Source organism: Centroberyx gerrardi, chromosome 7 (assembly GCF_048128805.1).
Source record: "Centroberyx gerrardi isolate f3 chromosome 7, fCenGer3.hap1.cur.20231027, whole genome shotgun sequence".
Taxonomy (NCBI): Eukaryota; Metazoa; Chordata; class Actinopteri; order Beryciformes; family Berycidae; genus Centroberyx; species Centroberyx gerrardi.
Window position 1 is genome coordinate 20,635,388 of NC_136003.1, and position 9,435 is coordinate 20,644,822.

Here is a 9,435-nt window from a genome sequence, read left to right on the forward strand (position 1 = left end):
CCGGATAGGACAAAAGAATTTCACAAGTTCAATAAAGTAGTACTACTGTTACTACTACTAGTAGTAGTACTACTGACACACAAAGGAATTCATCAGGCACAGGCTGGGGAAATTGGCATTGAGGTCACGAGTGTGAGACCACTTCTAAGTATGTACTTTATGAACATTAACATAAATCAACACTCGAGCCACTGCATCGCAAAATTAAAACAGCCTCTTTAAATTAGTGAACTGATTAATGACCCTGAGAGAGTAACGGTCTGTCCTGCGCTTCATTCACATCAATGACTCACAGTTGTCTGAGACTGACATCCAGCTACTTCTGTGATCAGCCAGATGATTTTATTACCCTAATAATCATTTGGAGACATACGCTTCATGTTGGACATTGCTTAACTCTTGACCGATGATTTTTAATATTGGTCTTCTTGTGTTAAAAGGTAATGTGGAGTTGAACTGGGATCTATTTTGATCATTCTTGAAGACATAATCTCATCACTCGAAGGCTGCTGAGCCGGTTCCAGTGGCTCAGTACTTTGCAGCGTGCGGAGGCTCCAGCTGTAAGCGCTGTGTACTCTGGCCGCCTCATGCAGCCCACTCCTCCTGTGGTGAAAATGCGGCGAGAGTGGCTTTCCATTCCAACAGGATACATTGCATTCACCACCCACCCGAACGCCACAGCGCTTTCCCTCTCACATACTGTATGTTCTCATGTCTGTGGGAGCAAATAACCCCTCTCTCCAGGGAAAGAAATTTGTATTGAACGGGCACGCAAGAGAAAACTTTTGCCATATTTGGCCTGGAAGCTCAAAGTGTGATAGAGTACTTTATTAGACTTTGTTAAGTAGAAAAAGGATTGTAAGGGTCATCTAGAAAAAAGAGAATCTGTGAACACTTTATTAAACAGTCTCATTCTCAAATCGTGGTAATGTGGGCAATACAAAACAAAATGGATCTCATTTTCAATCTCATTCAGTTTGTTTGTGATACGGGACATTCACTATCGAAACCACATATGTCATCAATCACCAAGCATGCCAATCATATCCCAACCTCATCCCAAACTGGACTCTGCCTTGTGTTTGATACCTCTAGCATTTTGACTGGTCATAATGTAATTAGAGATATCTTAAATTAGCATTTCGACTAGTCATAATGTAATTAGAGATATCTTAAATTAGCATTTCAGTTGGTCATAATGTAATGAGAAATATCTTAAATGCTAATTTACAATATCTCTCATTACATTATGACTAGCCAAAATGCTACTTTAAAATATTTCAGATATCTGTAATGAGAACTCCTGGAACTACCACTACTAGGCCTATACCACTGCAGCAGCTGTAGTAGCAGCAGCAGCAGCAGCAGTGTTGTTGCTTGCCACTACTGACTAACTACCACCCGGCTTAAAAGTACTGCTGCAGCAGCACCCAGCACATTCCCTGGAGCCCCTGGTAAAGCTCTTACTGTGGACTTTGACAAGGGCCGACAACCCTATAGATAAGATAAGATAGCATTAATGCCCTTGGGGAAATTCAGGAAAAGTAGCTGGTGAAGCTACTTTTATTAGTTTTTTTGTTTTTTTTCTAGTTAATTTTGATAGTTTGGACTGGGTGGCGGGTTTGCGTCTCTTTGCACCAACCACCAGCTCTTCAAGGAACCGCCATCGCTAACCGCCAGACCACTCCTTTAGAGTGGCAGGTTGGCTTCAGCGGGTCTCGAACCACACCTCAATCGTGACCGCCAGACCACCGTTTGTAGGCTCCTGGCTGGCAGGCTAGCTTCAGTGAGAGGCGAACCGCGTCTGCTCGTACCAACCACCACCTCTTCAACGAACCGTCATCGCTAACCGCCAGACCACACCTTTGGAGCAGTTGGCAGGTTGGCTTCAGTGGGACGCGAATGCCGCCTCTTCGTACCGACCACCACCTCTTCAACGAACCGCATTCGCTAGCCGCCACGCCACCTGGTCCAAACTATCAAAAGTAACTAGAAAAAAATAAATAAATAAAGAGAAAGTCTCCAAACACGCCCATCAAGCGTCCAATAGCTACTGGTCTGAAATGACGTGTAGAAAGGTTCCCAAAGAGAGCCTCTTGCCGTGGTCCAAGCATCAGCTTTACCAGCACCCAGGGGAGCAGACCTTACCGTGGTAAGGCCTGAAGCTCAAGACCTTGAGCGGGGCCTTTTATGCCCTGGGCTGCTGCGACCAAGCAAGTCAGAATTCTGATTGTGCTGTCATCAGTGCAGCTGAGACAGGCTCTGATTGGTAGAGCACAGTCCAGCTCCATCCAATGATGTCATAATTGGTTAGAATGGCGAAGCGAAGCCGTGTTCTGATGGGTTCCGATTGAATGCCCAAAATGAGTTTGGATTATTAGAACTTTATATACTATAGAACTTTATTTCTATTTGGAGTAGGCTGGAAAAGTCAAACTTTTCAAGACAAATGGATGTAAAATAAGTCAAAATTTATGTGCAATTAGATGTCACATGCTTCTTAGGTAGGTGTGTGTGTAGGTGTGTGTGTGTGTGTGATATAGGCCTAAATGTTGTCTAACAGCATTTGAAGCATACACACGGCACCAAGCCTCCAGCCGGTCCAGCTGCACCACGATGAAAGCGCGAACAACTCAGAGAAATTAGAGAAATTGTGTGGCCAAAATGTTGGACAAATGTTATCACTCTCAAACTGAATGAGCGAGCTCTAGATAGAAGGAATGGCAGTTTGTAATAGCTAAATCTGAGTTTCAGATTACTTTGAACCTGTAAAAGGTTTACGTTTGTATTGTTTGTGCGTACCGAGAGGTGGGGGGCCCAATAGGACATGTGTGCCCAGGGGCCCTGTGGTTGGTTAATCCGGCCCTGTCTGTGGTCCTCTATACAAGCAGACCAGATGAGAGTAGAGTGATTTAGCTTCAAAGTGTGTACATTATCAGATCATGAATCAATTTGACAGCATCTGTACATTAGCTGGATACTAATAAATCTAGATTGTGCACATGTATTACGTAAGACTGCTCCTGTAAAATTCATGAACATTATCTTGATTTGATCCTGAACAGGACTTAGTTTTGACAACAGTGACACACAGATCCTAAGTTATGGTAGCAGCATGCAACTAATACCAACTGAGCTGAAGATATCCACTGCATTCCTTTAAGACAGATACTACAGACCAGCGCACACTTGTACCTCTACACATTAGTCTTTAGAAGGCCAACGGCAAAATTTTGCTTTTGAGCTGGATATTGCAGAGTGCATCAGATGAATGGACTGACCATTGGATGACCTGTTGAGGGGTTTAAATTTAGTGATTTAATGCTTCTCTATGCAGACCTGAGAGCCAAATTTGATGAGATGTACAATTGTACAATCTGTCTCTGAGTTTATATAGACCAAATATATTAAAAGAATATCATTCCTGGAAAGTTGCTGCCAAAGATAAGACTTTGAACTTTACTTGTAAACATTTTTTTTGAGATATGTATACGAAAATCAAATCAAACATCTCTCTTGCAGTCACAGCATACTGTATATTTAAATGTAACAGTTGAAAAAGATGGTATGTAGAGATAAAATGTAAAAATATTTGTATTTTTTTTCTCATGTTTGCCACATTTCTGCACTATTTATGTTGTTTATGTTATCAGTCAGCTTTGTTAGAATTAGATCTATTGATAAGGAGCGCTGAGGCTTAATCTACCGAAGCGGCTGACAGATCGCTGTCTCTGCACACATAATAGCATAAATGTTTATTCATCTCTCTTGTATGTTATTAGCCAAGAGTGTCAAAACACATCAGATATTTCAAGGAATCTAAGATGAATAACATAGTTCCAATGTTTTTCATTTTTTATGTGATCTTATGTGCAGCCTCATTAAAGTTTGACATAACGCAGCATGAAACCACAGAATACCAAACCAAATTTAGTTAACATTTCAGACAGTCTTAATAATACAATATGCATTTGACCTGACCCCACCAGCTTTTACCTTGGGGAGATCTGTCCCTTATGCTAAACACAGCGTGTCTTTGGCTCTATAAAGGGACTAATATATCCTTGTGAGACACGCAGTGAGTTAAATTAAAATGAATTAAACTAAACTCAGCACACTGTTTTCCCTTCAATTAAGCCTTGTTTGTTGTAAACTGGGCTGACATTTAGTCCAAATAAATCTCTCAGGTTATTTAAAATAAAGTCACCACTTTTCCCAGCATCCTCCCCACTCTACCTCTGTTTTAGTTTTTGCATATATGTGCCTGGGGACAGTTCTTTATCCATTAACACATAAGCACAGTCAAATGTTGTTGCGTGGCCACATTAAAAAACAATCGCTTTCATTTCCTTTCCTTGCATGTTTTGCCACCGTAGCCAAATTGATGTGATTTAAAATAAACAGTAGATTCACCCATGAATGCATATTTCAGATAATGGGAATAACAGCTGCAGTTATAGCTAAAACGTTCTTTTGTGCACACACGGGAGCGGCTTGTTCCTGACGTCTTTAACCTCGTCATTACAAACCCAATATGCCTCTTCTATTAGACAGCGGAAGGGCACAGTTAGCAGGATATTGTTTTGCTCACACCTTGGCCTTTGATATGGAGGCAATCCCGACGGAGGCGGATGTCAATCATTAGCAGAGGTCGATATTTTCACATTTTCCAAAAATGTGACAGGTCAATAGGTCCAGGCTCAATGCATTCTCAGTGACACACTGTGCTGCAAAAGGCCAAGGGCAGGCTGCTGAGTTTATTACAGCATTACTTGGCTCTACAGGGTTTGACTTCTTGTGTTCGTACAGCAGACAGTCAATTTTATCCCCTTTTTTTCCTCTGATGTATTCAACCAAGAGGTATTTTTTCTGTTTTTGAGTAATGGAATTACCACCACTTACATGTATAAATTCAAGTAATATAAACAAAAGTTGTGTTTTGAAAGTATCTGTGGGCCTGTCTGTTTTTATGTGGCCATTGAAGTGATTTATCACTGTGTTTGGTTTAATTCAGCACCGGTGCTTAATTTAATTTTGTTAACTAATGAGGTGCACTTTGGCCGTGTTGTACTCAGTTGTGGCCAAAAAAGGTGATGGAATGCGTCATACTCTCTGTGTGCGCCTGTTTCCCCGTTTGGGCTCCTGATGACAGTAATTCAGATACAGGAGTGGCGGGAATAGAGGATATGATTGCCTCTGCAGCTGAACATCAGCCGTTCTCATCGCTGTGGTTATTTGCATTTTATGTACAGTGATTCTCGGACGAAAAAATCCCAGGGGAGAGAACGGAGCAGGTAAATGAGCCAGAGAAATGACACTAGAGAGATATGGCGGGGCCTGAATGGGAACACTGCCGGTGCTTATCAAATATAGCCAATGGAACATGATTACTACCGATTCACAGACTCGCAGGGTGGAGTTTCAAACATCGGAACCCGGATGCGATCTCACCGCGCTTCTGTCTGCCAGCGGTGTCTAATGCAGCCGATGGTGAGCATGCCACATTAATAGGCCCATTAATCCCACTCAGCACAGGACAACAAGCCTCTTGATTCCCTAATTGATGAATTATTCCTATTGAGACTCACTCTCACAGAAGACATTCAAACACTGCTGAGTGGGAATGTCAAAACTATACACAACAGCCTGTTTGTGTGTGTAAGAGCATGTATACGTGTATGTGTGTGTGTGTGTGTGTGTGTGTGTGTGTGGTTATTATTACTCAATTGACTTTTTAAGGTGGTGAATGGTGCTTTGCCCTCCAAAAAGAACTGGCACGCCAAGACCAAATCTATCCACTAACTGTAAGTGTGAGGAGGCGGCAAGAGGTGAGCTCTTGGCAGAGTGAGGCAGCCTGGCACACACACACTCTACTGTTTTGCACCTCCGACATCGACTGATGGATCCCAGCCAGCAGCACAAGTCCTCTTTGTACGGTGAAGTAGAGGCACGGTCTGCCGTTCCCTGTTCTCTGTCACGGACAAACAGCAGGAACTCCATCCTGTCACTTTCTCATGCTGAATGTGGAGGCGGGTGGGTTAGGGGGTTAAAGGAGGTGTGTGCCCCCACCCACACACACACGCACACCTAATCACACATATTTACACCTTGTCATGCACCTTGTGTGTGTGCGTCTATGCAGATGCGCCATGTGTACACACTATCACACTTGGATACATTCTGAATGAAACAGAAAAGCCAAGATCAAAGTCTAAGAGACTTGGTTCATGACATTATTTTTTTTTTTTCAATTACCCATACTCCCTAGAGGAGTAGAGGTATATGAGTCATTTCCTTGCATGTTCCAGGTGCCTGAATCATCCTCATCAGTGTCTTTTTGTTCATGACCGTGGGTGGGATGTTAAAATCAGAATTAGATGTCCAAAGGTGAAGAGACACCAGCGTAACTACACTGCGACCTATTTTGGGGGATGAATTCATTTATTTGATGTAAATCAGCTTGGATAAGCCTCGCGAATTTCAGCGACACTAAATATTTTCCTATGCTTCATTTAATCTAAGGCTAATGTGTATTCAATTACAGTTACAATTACACAGTCTTTATAGAGTTCTGCCAAGTAAATCAACTTTGCTTTTTTATATTATAAGCTCCCAGATGCTGTTAAGAGTGCGTTGCCCTATAAGAATCTGGATGCAAATAAAACATATTCATTAAACAGTGCGGTGAAAGCCACTTTGCAATCGCAGCGCTTGCGTGTGGAAGAACAGGAAGAGCCCATCAGCTCTCTACTTATCATTCCACTGCTCTCGTTGCCCTGTTGGTGTTTTCATTAGTGCCTCCGCTGTGCCAATGTTGTTTTTCATAGCCACATGACAAAACACCTCACGCTGCAGACCGCACCAAAGAAAAAAGATTAATTACATCTCAGCAGTGCCTTTGTCTTCCCCAGATTCCCCCAGAACCTGTTAACATGCATGGTGTGGAATGAAAACAAAGTGAAACATGCATGATCAAACAGGGCAATCTTCTTGTCGGGGCTACTGCTGGTGCCATGGCATGACCGACACTGTTAATGCTGGAGCAAGCACGGGGAAACAGCCCACAGAAAACTGCCCCCCCCCTCCCAAAAAATAAACCCTCCAGCACTAGGAAAGGGCTTGTGAGGATTTGAAGTAGTGTTAGGATAAGGCTTGCATAAACTAGTTGACCTTTATATAATGAAATGCAGATGAGGAAGTGTGAGTTATTCGAGAGAGGATGGAGAAAAACTTGAAAGGTCACTTAACAATGCTGTGTGAAGTTAGCAGCTTTCTAAGGCTTGAGTCGAGAAGACAAACAAACTTGTTTGTTTGATTAGAACACGATGGTCTAATCAACACTACACTCGATGGTCTTTTATAATGCATGCCATAGTCTAATTATGCATTATGTATTCTGTTAGTGTAGAATATCATTGGTCCACTTTGGCACTTTGTATTTCTGGGTCCTTGTTGTTGTTTGGTGGTGTATTTTTCTTATTCCTGTGGCCAAATGTTTTGTGTCAGTCCCTCAGAATCAAAGAGCAAGGGCCTCTTTCTAGACTCACCATTTTGCACCGATGTTCCAGGCATTTCCAACAACAACCGAAAAGTTCCTATTAGAGAGGCAGGAACATAATAGATCAACAGCAGAGCCATTTAGGCCGACTCATGTTTCAAGGCGATGTTATCGAATGGTGCGGTCAAAACAGAGCAGTCGCCTCTATCTGCTGCAAGGAGCAGGTCATTTGTGATTTTAACGAGGGCTCAGTACTGTGGACGGCTCTAAAAATACATTAATGCAGGAGAAGTCCTACATCTTTCTGTATATCAACTTTTAATCCCAGATGACACCAAGGCATCAAATCTTCAATCCACCGGTCTATCAACTTATTAGCTGTGTCACCGGACACTGACCAGACATGAGCCTCCTGTAACCTCTTTATTTAAACACTTTAAATACAAAACCACAGCAAAAGTCACTTCTAAGTCTTTATATAACCCACTCCAAAAACACCCGCCCTCTTTTAGAAATTGCCGAATAATTGGTTGCTACATCATAGGTTTTTCTTCCTGCTTCACAGTGACAGCCCTGGCCTGTGGCACCAGTGATGTAACACGGCTCTAAATTAGGAAGAGCTCTATTACAACTGGCAGTAATTTGTACTGACTCAGCGCCGGGGGATCATGCCTTTAAGGTTAACATATTAGACCTTAACATGAAAGTCAGACATCCTCCGCTGTGGTTTTGCATGCCAGGTGTTTGTGTTTTTATCTCTCTGCCTTGCTGACATTTTTAGCGGCTGTGTGTATTTACACCCAAATCCATCACATCCACATTTAAAGGGGCCAAACTGAAAATGGAGCATAGTGGCAGTGATGTGAGTTACGGTGCTGCCTGACAGTTGTGAGCACATCGTCTCCACTAGAAAGTCATATTGTTCAGAAATCGATAATTCATTAACAACAAAAAAGGCTTGAATTGGGGCTTTAAAAAATTGGATGATTCTTGAGTGTCTTGTTATACCTCTGATTACCATTCTGATTTGTGATGATGATGATGATGGTGGCGATGATGATGATGATGATGATGATGGTTACAGCAACACTTTCAAACCAGTATATTTCATAACATTAAGAGCAAAGAGACAAGAGAAATCCAACATCCAACATCAAAGCCGGGTGTGCGATTGTCTTTGGAGATAACTTTAGAGAGGAACAGCAAATGAGCGGCACGCAAATGGAAAACATTAGTAATTGAGTTTCAGTGATTATATTTTCAGTTCATGTTTGATCTGAAAATTGCTTCAAAATCAACTGCATTATGGATGTCTATGATGCTCGAATGCACCCATTCAATATTTATGGAGCGTTGTCTTGATTCCAGACGCAACTAAAAGTCATTATCCTTCAATATCATGTCACCTGTAAAGAATAGGTGAATCAAGGCACACACACACACACACACACACGCACACACACACACTTGTTTGTGGTCGGGAGGGCACAGAGGGCAGGTGGATGACAGATGTTGATGCAGTGGCTTGGCAGAGTCAGACCCAACCATGACTGGATCTGTTTGCACTCATCCTCCTCTCCTCTGCCCGGACCTGTTTGATCAGCTGCTGGACATTATCCTGCTCTCCCTTTCCACTCCACGCTTCTTGGACCGCTCAATTAATTCCACTCTATCTGCAATGAGGTGTGAACCACACGGTTTCCATAGGTGCCGAATTATTTCAACCTGCCTTCCAAAGATAACTCTCCTGCTCTTTTCTCTCTCCCCGCCTCTATTTCCCATTACCGCCATAATCCATCCTTCCATACACACTCCAAGCTGGAGAGTGAAACTGTCAGGGCTGCAAAGTGTTTTGACGTCAATTTCATGTTCAGCCAGCTTTATGTGGGACATGGATACCACACTGGCTGAGGAAGCAGCTATTTTATCAAGATTGG